General features: G+C 39.5%; 1 pseudogene; it reads right to left on the reverse strand.

The window, feature by feature from the left end:
* Positions 1 to 6,589: 6,589 nt before the first annotated feature.
* Positions 6,590 to 12,615, reverse strand: LOC115690865 (S-linalool synthase-like; annotated as a pseudogene).
* Positions 12,616 to 13,010: the final 395 nt, after the last annotated feature.

Consider the following 13,010-nt stretch of genomic DNA (forward strand, 5'->3'; position numbering starts at 1 on the left):
TCATTTTGTGGAACCGGTCCTTAATTGGTGGTTCCCGGATCCAAGATGGGAACTGCGCACCCTAGAATCGATCACCCCTAACAATGAGGGTGCACGATGGCCGGTGGGGTCGCCGGGCCTTGACTATGGCTGGTTTCCTTCGCCGACTGTGTTGGGACTAACAATACAACCTACAATGGGGTTAAATAGGTTGTATGTGGTGATAAAAAAATCTTTTGTAGAATATCAAACAATCACCACTCTAGACAGTGACAAATATAGATTAGCGTGTGTAATGCTAGTCAGTAAATAGAGTGTAGTACGAAGATCATATAGCAATATATAGTGGTTTGATCTTATACCCAAGCTTACGTCTACTCTCAGAAAACAACCTTAACAATGGTTGGATTCCATTAGTAATCGGCATTGCAAGTTAAAACTAGCTAGTGATGTTCCTTTGACACGATAGATCACACTATCAGAACACACTCACTGCACTTACACTTGTACATTTGAATATCAGCTATTACAGTGCTAAACCAATACAGAGAGAAATGCAGAACAATATCAGAGACAATTTCTAACTTAGATCCTACAAACAATATTCAATGTGTCTAAGCCTATTCTTCAACTACGCTGCTCCTTATATACTGAAATCTTCAATATATAAGTTGAAGAACTTCAAGGACACTTAGCTAGTCGTTTGAGAGTCGTTGGAAACCTTTGACAGCATTGTAACTGCTCCTACAGTTGCTTTCTCTGACTATCGCAAGTTTCCTAAAATGGGGTCTACCGCACTATACTTAAGTAGAAAAGCTATTAGCTACTTTTTCGATTTCTTTCTCGGTTTTCCAGCGACGAAGTCCAATCCTATAGCAGTTATTTTTTGCACCATCAACTGTCATATTCCAGTGCATATCTCACCACCATTAGAGCAATGCATCACCATCACGATCCTATGCCCACTATCACCGGTGCAGATTGTGAGTGATTTGGTTGACGATCTTCAGTGATGATATCACCTGAATGACACATAAGTGAGAATCAATGATCTTTCTATCTTCATCAATACCTAGAACCTTCAAAAACATTGACTCAACTGGTTCTTCCAAGTTACCATGAGATACCACTCACTTGGTACTTATTCTCCTAAACATCAGAACCTAGTTTCTCATCCTTGCCGATATAAGAGGATCATTGATGATGTTCTCAAACTTAACTTGTCATAGTAAACGTTAGTACCAAAGATAATTTTGGGATCATCAAAATTCCACAATAATGCACATTCTTTTTTGCAAGGGCAAAAGCAAAAATAGAGCATTTATCAAATCAAAGATCAGACTTCCAAATCTCAATCAATTAATTCATGTGTCCTTTCCACCTTAAAATGGGGGCAATCCATGGACATCCATTTTCGAGATAATCCTTGTGTTTGTTATTCTTAAGATCTAACACTTCTTGCAAGGACAATTCTTTAAATAAAGGCTCAAAACTATGTTTCTCATGCTTTCGATGAAATTTTTGAGTACGAGAAATTATATGTTCTGAAGTCACAAACTCTTTTGTGCATAAAGCCGATAAGATCATAAAATGCTCACATCTTTTGAAAAGAGATTTTGCATGAAGATTTTGCCTGTTTAATTCACCAGTTCCACTAAAGAATTATGAAGATAGACCAATTTAATGAATGATGTTGAATTACTTGAGAATTCTAAATGAGATGTGTTAGGATGATGAAAGAAAAGCCGTATCCTATGCACAATCCCCTATTATACACTGTGAGATGAGTGACAAAATTCAATATCCACAAGGTAAAGGGTTCTCTTGAGAAAGGTATGCGCGCTGAAATGATGAGGGGCATTTTATTCCTTGATCTTAAACACTGCAGACAAACCATTGTTTAATCCCTTTGAGCCCAAATATTAGAAGAATCTCTTTCATGTTGACCCTGTCAAGAACCACCCCACATCAGGGTAGAATGGAGATGAAGTTGGCATCATAAGGTGAGGAAAATTGATAGAACTTTCTTGTCCGCACTTGGATCAATCTTCGAGTGTCTTATTGGAGATGAATTCAAACAAGAATTTAAGTGCCTTAAGATGATGAAGAGCATTTCTTTCTCTACCATACACACTTTTTATCCTTTGCATAGCCTAGTTGATCTTACAAATTCATTTCTGAAACCCAGTTGGTGATTGTCCCCACACTGGGGCAAGGCATATGATATACCGAATTGAGATAGCATGGTCCATAGCGTCAACTAAAGACGAAGACCTCATGAGTCCAAAATCGTTGAATTGTTAAAAAGCTAATGGGATCGTAAAAGCCAGAATTTGACTAGTCCATGAGTGCATGACAGAATAAAGAGAAAAAAAAGAAGAAAGAAAAAAAGAGAGAAATCGGCAAAAAAGAAAAAAAGGATTCAAAAAGAAGAAAAAGAGGGTAAAAAAAGTAAAAAAATGAAATAAAAGAAAAAAAATGAAAGGAGATGGTCAAAGGCCAAATTTGCAAATTGTCATCCCCAACGGAGAAGCAATAATCTCCCAAGTTGCAAAAAGCAAATGTTGGACTCTCGTGGCCGACAAAGTATCTACACGAGAAGACAATCCCCAATGAAGGAGAAGACTGATAACAATACCAAGATGATTACCAACTTCAAAACCCCTTCAATGAAAATTTTTTGAGTCTAACGACTCTTTTCGTCTCTCAACCCCTTAATCGAGCCTACGTTTTGTTCCTTATAAATGCTCTTCATATTAAGGTACTTGAATTAATGTAAGAGCTTGAAATGTTAAAAATCTCACTTGAAGGAGTGCGGGCAAAATTCTTTCCATCTCAATTGCAGGGTTGTTGACTTGTAAACCCGGCAAATATGATGAATGGAAAATATTTCTTTCAAAGCCGTGAATGGATTTATCTTTTTGTTAAGCCATTGACCAAGCCTACATTACGGTCGTGTTAAAATTTCTCTCATATCGATAATGCGGTACTAATTGCGAGAAAACTCGGACCCTTATCGATATGATGATGGTAAGAATGAGTGATTCTCCTATTCCGCATCAATGGACGAGACAAAGTAGCCTTTGAAATGAGAGTGAGCGAAAACCCCTTCGGACTAAAAGTCTCTCATTTAGCATTTTCAAAAAGTCCATGTTAAGGCTTTTGGAATATGTAAATGCGCTTGTTATCTTGTAATTCAACCATAATTTTGTGTTAGACTTAGTTAAATATATATAAGAGAAATTTCATGTGTTCTTGTGCTTTCTGTGTGAGATTTTGTGGGATCACTATTAACTGCTCTAAAAATTTAAGTTGTTAGATGAAAATGTTAATATTTAAATAATATTCTAATATTTCCCCTCACGTGTAGGCTGAACTCACAAAATCTCACATGGTATTATAGCAGGAAGTCTGGAGTTCAAATTTTCCATACCCCTATATATCACCTCAATTACATATTTTCACGCGTAGGCCAAAGTTCTTATCATATAGCTAAGATAAATGGCAAAGTCAAGCACAAACTCTTTACTACCTCGGGCATTCATTTCATCAATCATGTGCTGTACTGAGTTTGTTTATTTTCAACCCATCTGGCCGATCCTCGGCATATCAATTCTGACTGACTTGGCTTCCTCCAGGAAATTGTAGACTTTCAGTGCCTAAAGAACCAATAAGTGGTGGTCGAGGAATCCAAGTGCTACACAGCCAAGTGCTAGTCGACAATTTCAACCGTTGTTTTCAGTTCTATCTTCAACATGAAGTGAAATTTGCACATTAAATGTGTCAGTGAAATTTTCTAGGTAAAGACCATTGCGTCAACTAAGTTGCCACGGTATAAATTGTTAATGTGCAGTACGATTATATTTAACGAGTATTGCGACGGATGTACAACATCAATTCAATCCTTTTATTTGTTGCCTACAAATAATATATTTCATTTCCATTCTCATTAATGTCGACAATAGCGTATCGGATATGCTACAGAATTTACTAGTGAACGTTATTTACATAACTAAGATGGGTCAGACTTCCTTTGATAGATAGATGCACGCGAGTTCATGATTAAAATGTTTTTCTCTAATTATTAAATTTTAACTTTTTCTTTTGATAGAACTTCCTAAGTTAGAGTTTATGGATATATACGAGCCTCCTTATCCTTCATTCTGATTGGCATTGAAGGATTTCCAAAGGCCACTACACACGTAAGTGTCCTTCCACGTTGTTCACAATTGAACCTGGTCACACCTGAGTCATTTTGTCTGTCGTAGCAAATATCGATGAATTCATTTCCCTGTCCCTGTATAGCGTGTCCGAAAGTAATTGGTACTGAAAGATGACATGACGTCCGATTTCTGAGATTTTGGTGGGACATTGTTGAAATAATTGCAACAATGGCGAAAGGCTCTTATGATACTGTCGCTCGTAGGACATCGATAGACCGTTGATTTTCATGATGCTTACATGGGATCCTTGAGTTCCTTGCCACTGAAAAGGAGGGCTTAGACTGGAAACTCTGAATGAAAACGAAATTAGTTTTGTTCTCTTCCTCTCTTTTTCCCATAATTCTTCTAAGGCTCGTTAGGCTGCGCTGAAAGCTTTTTTTTTTTTTTTTCTTGTGCTCTTTCACACAACTGAATACCATTTTAGGATTCTTTAACCACGATAAATAAATCTATTTACCACCCGCCTGGGTGGCGCTGCTGGAAAGGATACTCTTCCTCTCGCAAAAGGTTGAGTGTTCGAATCCCGGGCGCCGCAGGGTGACTTAATCGGTGCACGTGTGTGGTGGCTAGCACGTGTCGCCCCCAGGGTTTACCTCCCGGCTGTCGGCCGTGCGGGGGTTCCCTGGGTTACCAAAAAAAAAAAAATCTATTTTAGATAGATAAGTATCGTACTGATGAAAATAATCTACTAACCTGACGATGGGAGTGGAATGAGTCAAAGCTAGAACAAATGGTCTGAAGATGGTATTATTTATGCTTGGTAGTGGAGAACATCGAAGATATGACGTGAATTCAATGTATGCATACATGCTCGCCTGTTGCATATCTTAACAAAAATTACACCTAAAAATTTCTAATTCCGAGTCATAAACCACAATATCAACAATGTGGTCATAAGTTTGGGTAAGATGGCTAAGAAAAAAACTAATCTTAATCATATGTGTTATAGTCTGACCAAAAAAAAAATCATGTGTTAGAATTAATTAGGATATTTCCATTGATTTTCTATATTTCAGGATTATGTGTATTTCTCTTTTGAATTACTAATTCTCTCAGGTAATTGTCCTATGCTTCTAAGTTTCTAGACAAATATATATGATCGGATTTTGAGTGTTCAACTCATTTTCCTAGCTTCTAATTCTGTCAGGATTTTGGTAGTTTTCCTAGCGTACAAAAAAGAAGTAGTTGCATAGCCAATTGCACAAAAAAGGTTGAAGTCCTAAGTGCTTCAATTGAAAATGCCTTTCCCTCTCCTTTTAGCCGAGTTGTAACATCCCTCTTGATAAATTATTTCATACCTTTGCCCGCGAACCTCTATTTATTAGCGGATTACCCCTATTAGCATATTATATGTACTCGCTTGTGCTAGTTATCGGAGGGTCCTAATGAGGCGAGGGAAGAGTCTCCATCCCTAGTCGAGTTGCTCTTGGTCCAGACCAGACGAGTTGCCATTTCCCCTAGATGTTGTTCAAATCAGTGGGAGAAATATTAGGAAAGTTTCTATGAGTAAACCTGTCTATCAGTCTCCTTACACATAAACAGTCACCCAATCACTTTGTCATGGAAAATTATGAATGGGTATTGATATGGAAATTTTAATCCTAATACAATTATTTCAAGTCCTATCAACCTGTCAATAAATGTAATAGGTGGTTATTAAATTACTAGAGTGCAAGAATGTGCAATGCGCACGTGCGATGTTGGATGGTTAGATATGTTTATGAAGAAATGAAGTAATGGGGCAACGCTAGGCCCGAGCCCTAGATGTCGAATCTAGGGCAAGCTCAAACTCATATATGAAATCTGAGGCTCAGGCATACTGGCCAAGCTGGGGATCGGCGACGACATGGATAAGTTGTGGCCATGTGAACCAGTGGCACACGTGTCTCGAGATTAGTGGGTTTGGTGGTGGAAATCTGTAGCAAGGGGTAGTGGAAAGCGGATCGCGCAACGGTGGTCAAGGGTGGAGGCAACGACGATCGGCTGTGGTGTGATGGTCCTCGCGCCGTTGCAAGTGGCGCATCGAAGGTTCATGATCCCGTCTCTCTCGTGCGCTCGAGCCTACAATTCTAGTTTCCACCAATTAAACGTGATCTCTCTCTCTCTCTCTCTCTCTCTCTCTCTCTCTCTCCCTCAATAGAATAGTCAACCTAACTGATGCACTAAACAGAAATTGGACAAGCTTCACATTTGATGGGATTCTGGTAAGACCTATATTGGACTCGCTATTTTCATCAGCCAGATCTAGTTTAGTACATGTGCCACTCTCATGGCAACTTGGTCTCGATCATATATGACTAATAGCCATTGCTATTTTGGTCGTAAATTCAGGCAAAGATTCCAAATTGTTCAAAATATGACAGAATTAAAAGGGGGACTGGTAGCGCTTTTAAAACGGACAATAATAAGATTGAAGTACAAAATACCGTTGCATTGAAGTACGTGGATCAACTCTTACGCACTAGTTTCATTATTGAAAATGATATCTAAATTTTCTAAAGAAGAAAATAGCTTCAGGTGGGGAAACCTATGCTACTGTTTCATGACCATAGTACACGAAGATCACTGCTACAACTAAGCGAAAGATAACCTAAAACTAAATGACTTGTACATCTTCTCCCAACTCCTCCCTAGACCAGTTTGGGAAGACATTCGATACCCAGTAAAGCTCTTCCTAGGAAAATGCTTGAGGCCGTATTGGCCGGACAGGCTCTTGGTCTCAAACACCCGCGGCTTTGGTCCCAGTTGCTCAGGCAAAGTCCTCAACGGCTTCAATTTAGGGATTTGCGGTGGGACCACGAGCGCTTTCTGGATGTCGTGGAGCATGTCGGTGTCCGAGTCATAGCGGTTAGAGGAGTTGAAGAACATGTGGAACACTTTCAAGCACCCGAGGTGGAGTCGCCTGCTCGGTTCAGGCAAGTCGCAGGGCTTGTCGAGGACGTGTTGGAGGAACTCCTTCTTCAGTTGGTCTAGCAGCAATTGCACGAATTTGATGGAGTCCTCAATGTTGGCATCGGGGTTTTCCTTTAGGTAGAGCAGCACAAAGTTCAATTTCCCTTGCTTTTCTTCTTTCTGTAATGAGAGAGAGAGAGAGAGAGAGAGAGAGAGAGAGAGAGAGAGAGAAGCAGGTGGGGCTTGTGAGGAGAAAAGCGTACAAACTGGGAAAAGAAACAAGGAGTGTGCATAGCTGCACAATAAGAGCGCAATGAACAAGCGCCACCTGGGGAGCAGCGGCCAACTATAGCTGCTTGGCCGGCGGCCAAACTCAGCCCTATCATATTGAACAGTTCAAACAGCCTCAAGACGAATGCTATCGAACATTAATAACTTTACCAGGTAGCTTTGGACGTCATTCAACAACCGAGTGATGACCATGAGCAATTTGGTGATGGGCTGGTAGGAGTTGGACCACAGCTGATGTAACGGCGTCGTGGGGCTCGCGAGGCACGAAGAGGGAAGGACTAAGATGTGCGCTGCGATAGACGTCATGCCCACGTTGAGGTACTCGTGCGTCGGAGGCACACCTCCACTTCGGCTCCACTTCGCTTCCATGAGCCATGAATGAAATGTCTCCCCCCACTTTCGAACGAAACACACAGTGTTTTAGCCCATTTAAAAGAAAGATATTGCTCGAAGTAGCAAATTAAAGAAAGAGAAGTATAATGTGGGAACATGAGACGTACTATATGTTGAATGTGTGTCTTGATGTCCTTCCCTGATTGTTTGAAGCATTTTACTCTAAAGTCGGTGACGAGATCGTCGAGGGCTTCGAATATGGTCTTGGTGTGAGCACTCAATCCTTCACCGTCCCACCTAATATAATGTTTATCACCCATAGAAAGAGGCGATTTGAAGGATAAATAATCGCATGGATTGTAACGTGATAATCAGTCTAACGTACACACATTAATTTTGTATGTAGGCATGTAGTCACCCTGTGCATTTAGTTTAGTGAATGCAACTCTTGAGATAAATTGCACCTTTGAACCGCATCAGTAAGCTTTTCCAGATCCTCTAATGAACCTTCCATGTCGAAAAAGTCATCGGCGACGGTTATTACAATCGCACTCTTGGCGACCAGTACTCTGACGTCCGAGTTACAAGGCAGAGAAACAGAAGTGGCGACGGCAAAATAAGAGTACATTGTCTTCTCTCGACCGAACCCCATCTTGCGAAGTCCGGTTGTTTCAGACCACCTGAATTCATCCATTACTTAAGAGTCACTAGGCCTAAGTACTTGCTAGTTAACAATCCATTATTAAACTTTTTGCATATATACCTTTTTACTACATCAAGCTCCATCTTATAAACAGATTGTCTCAATACATAGTTTTGCAGAGCCAGTTGCACTATATCTTGATTATGAACCAATGATGACCTAATTAATCCAAAGAAAAACAAAAGGTTAATGGGATATTATAGCTTAGTAATAAACCGAGTTTATAATTTCCCTTTTTAGACATTAGGGTTAATACCACGAAAAACCCCAAACTAGTACACCTGTAACAAATTTATCCAAAACTAATTTTTTGATTACAAAAAACCCCAAACTGGTAAACTTGTGACAATTTTACCTATGACGATTTTATCCCGAACTAATTTTTTGACTACGAAAAATCTCAAATTGGTACACCTGTGACAAATTTACCCTATGTTAGTTTTTGTTAAATTTTATTGTCAAATTGTTGAGTTTTATGACACGTGATAGTTGACAAGTGTACTAGTTTTGGGTTTTACCCCTCTGTATGTCACAAGTTTACGAATTTGTGATTTTTTCGTGATATTAATCCAATTTAACGGAGAGTAAATTTGTCACAAGTGTACCAGTTTGGGGTTTTTGGTGGTCAAAAAATTAGTTCGTGGTAAATTTGTCATAGGTGTACCAGTTTGGGGTTTTTTGTGGTTAAAAAATTAGTTTGGGATAAAATTGTCACAGGTGTACCAGTTTGGGGTTTTTTGTGGTAAAAAAATTAGTTTGGGATAAAATTGTCACATGTGTACCAGTTTAGGGTTTTTGGTGGTAAAAAAATTAGTTCGGGGTAAATTTGTCATGGTTGTACCAGTTTGCGGTTTTTCACGGTATTAACCCTAGACATTAATACCTATGGCAAGAAAATTTTCCCATCCATAGCACACAAGCATCTTTTTCCTCCATCCACATCCTATGTTCCAGGTGGTCTAGGCGAGCCATCCATGGAAGACCCAGTTCGTGCTCAATCTACACGGACATTTCAAGTGTTAATTGATATCATAACTCATTATGCAGAACGAAAAGAAGTACCGAATATTTACACTAACCATTATGCGTTGACTCGACGAGATGATGCTTTCATCTTTTGCTCCTTCGGAAGCAATTTTCTCGAGAAACTTCTTCGAGAAAGTTCTCGCTTTCTCGAGTTGATGTTCATCTGGAAGCATGAGATTGCTGGCTCTATAAACGTTAAGGAGCACACTCGAGAAGTATTCATAATGTTTTTCGATGTGATCTCGAACTTCTTCACGATCTAGAAACCAACAAAAGCTTGCTGCAAAATGCAGAATACAATTGAAATTAATGGAACCACTTCAAAATATCATCCATGAAAGACCCCAAGGATAAGGAGCCGATTGAGGAACTTATAAAGTTTGCAACTCGTACATGGTGATACCCTATAACCATGCATGCGCAAAAGCCAGAATCCCAAGCAATCTTTGTATAGCTCGACACCGATTGAATGAATTGATTTCGTGATCGGTTTTTCATGCATGTAGTTCCTGAAAAAAGAAATGTTAGTATGCTTGAATTAGTTAGAGATGCCCTATGGACAATTTCGGTGACCTCAAAAGCAATCACAATCGACAATAGAAAATAGGCGACAGCTTTGTCGGGAAACTTTAGTAGTTTTTCTAGAACACAACAAAGAGACTAGGAAACTTTTACTAACCGATAGATTTGTGCCAAAATTTCATCCTTCTCCTGGTCAAAGTACTCGGTCAACCCTAATCTCACTAGTTGATAAACCATGGAAAGTTTTGTAAGCTCTTCATCCACGATGTATAGAGATGGAACTGCTTTAATCATCAAGAAAAACGAAAAGATATTCAAGTGTTATGAACGTTATTAAAGGAAAACTATGTAAATTTAACAAATAAATTTTCAAACCTTACAGCGATGGGATATGCTATAATTACTCTACTCCTATTAAATTAGTTTTCGTTAGTTTAGCTTTTAGTGATCCACCATTTGAAGTCTTGTCTCACGCCAAACACAGCCTACTTAATCTAAAAGCATGATTTGAATTTCAACTTTAAGTCCCTATACAAGGATTTGAAGGATTTTGCCCCATTAAAATATCAAAATCTTCGGTTTTGCGTCTCCAGCCCGAATTTGCTAAAAAAAAGTCAAAGTTTCTGTTCTATGTATGCAGATAGGTTCCAGTTTGTGACCATCTAATTGGCCATATAAGGTTACCTGAAAGAAACAAAAAGACACAAATAAAGTCGATGCATTCCTTGTCATACCATCTATAGAACGAGAGACTTTCAATGCCCCAGATATAGGACAATTCCATCAACTCAAATCAATCACAACCCATCAATTATTACGATAATTTTATTCTCTTTTCCAACAAATGACAATATATACTTTTCATGAATTGAAAATAGTCAAGGAAATAAGAATGACATGTTCCGAAAGCATCTAAAAATCTCTTGAACGTATCGTTCACTTACCACCATTAGAAGCACAATTCAAAGCAAGAGATTGAAGATAAGCCAAGCATTCTTCGTTCCCGGTGGCTAGGTATGCGCTTGATGTTGCAGAGGGTGATTGAAACAAAGAGCCGTCGCTGTCCAGATGCTTCAATATGGTTTCATGGCTGATTTTGTACGTTGGAGGCAATGCCTCAAGATACGACAGCAATGGGTAATATTGGTTCTTGTCCCCAAGTTCTTCCCTGCAGGCAAAACCCTAAAAGTTATGATTGTGTATGAGGTGGAAAAAACATAGGAGTTGTGGGTGGCTTTAGGGCCCCAAAACAACTTTTTTGCGCTTTTAGACTCGAGGCTCTGAAAACCCATTTGTCTATTCTTCAGGACTGATTATCATCGAGCCAAAATTCTGGTTGGTCTCACTCCATGACAATTAATTGTTGATTGAAATGGTTGGGGCTATATGAGTACTGAAATTTAAAAGTATCGAGACCGATGTGCAAAAGTAGGTCAACTTGAAAAAAAGACATGATAATTTTCGACAAATAAAGAAGGAAAGTATTAGAATTACCTTTCGAGAATTCGTTGGCGATTGCTGAATAAATCTGCAATGGCACGTTCTGTGCTTTCGGGGAATATGACCTCCAAACCAACAGTACGTGCCAAATCAACCATCCCGGGCAAGATGATAGAGATCCAACGGGGAACCTTTCCATGCTTGTTTCTTGAAAGAAGCAATTCCGCATTTTCATGAATGAACTTTAATCCTGAAACGTGAAAAATCCATAAAAATGGAGAAGTATTAGAGAAGAGTTTGTGAAGAACCATATGAATGTTGCATTTCAATAAGGAAACGAATATACTAGTTACTTGCACTATCTTTTATTTGCTTTCATAATATTAGAGATCTCATGTCCGTGTGACTTAAGTTCGACTTCCGCCGATGATTGATTGACTTTATTTTGACTAGAAACCACATTAGATTTGGTTGGGTTAGGCCTTGGGTTGAAATATGAATGAGGTGACCTGATCAAAAGTTAAGTACGGAGTTAGTTTCGTGATCACAAAAGTAATCTACGCACCAAAGTGTATTTGTCTTAGAAGGAAGAATTATGTTTGTGATGACCATATCTGGTAACCGGGGGCCTACCTTGGATCTCTGGTGTTGGTGACCAGGGTACCTCACCAAGGTAGAGGTTGTTTCCAGCCCACAGGGGCGTAATGCTGAGGTCCGCATGAAACCCCAAATGAGGCAGTTTTACCTCTTGCTTAGGAGGAAAGTGTATTTATCTTAGAAGGAAGAATTATGTTTGTGATGGCCATATTTCGATGTAAATAAAGAAAAATTATGTTTTCGATGGCCATATTTGGTGGTTATTCGAAAGTGAAAAACACGGTACCTTTCTCTATCAAAGGTGAACCAATATGCCACTTTTTGAGCACGGTCATGCAAACAACGGTTGAAGCAAGACACTCCCCTCCGTCGTACATTTCATGTCCATCATGATCATAATCTCCCCAAAACCCTTCTTCATTCTGATTGTGGACCACCCAATTCAGACACCCTTCGAACATGGGACAACCATGTCGGCGAGGATCGGGAATCATCGCCAACCATGCGGTGTCATATGGTGAAGAAGAGAGGAATGAGCGCGAGCCCATGTTGGGGAGTATCTCTCTCTTGATCAGTTTGACGAGAGATTGAATCGAGGGCTGTTGGGACTCCATGAAGACTTGTGTGAGAAGGATTCGGCTTGCTTCTTGGAATGGGAGGTTGCATAAACCCATTAGATCTATTTATACAGGACTTGGCGCCAGTCCCTTTTAGGGGTTGTCATGCGAAAACGTGAATTGTTTGTGTGCCATCCCTGACGTAGGCCCGACTAGTATTTGAGGCAGCAAATAGAAAGGGACTTCTCTTGTCCTGAGGTGGAACATAAATTATTGTACTTTGCTGTGTCACTTGAAAAACGTGCGAACAGAACAAAATGAAATGAAATTGGGATTATGTGTCAAGTAGGAAGAATTGGGATGGAATTGAGATGATACAGTTTGTTTGGGAAGCGCAACAGAAGTGTCAGCGCAAAATTGTAACGGTTCTGTTACGAGGGAGACCAA

This window comes from Syzygium oleosum, unplaced genomic scaffold (genome assembly GCF_021117445.2).
Source record: "Syzygium oleosum isolate NSW1041296 unplaced genomic scaffold, Sole_v2.1 Sole_v2.18, whole genome shotgun sequence".
Classification (NCBI taxonomy): Eukaryota; Viridiplantae; Streptophyta; class Magnoliopsida; order Myrtales; family Myrtaceae; genus Syzygium; species Syzygium oleosum.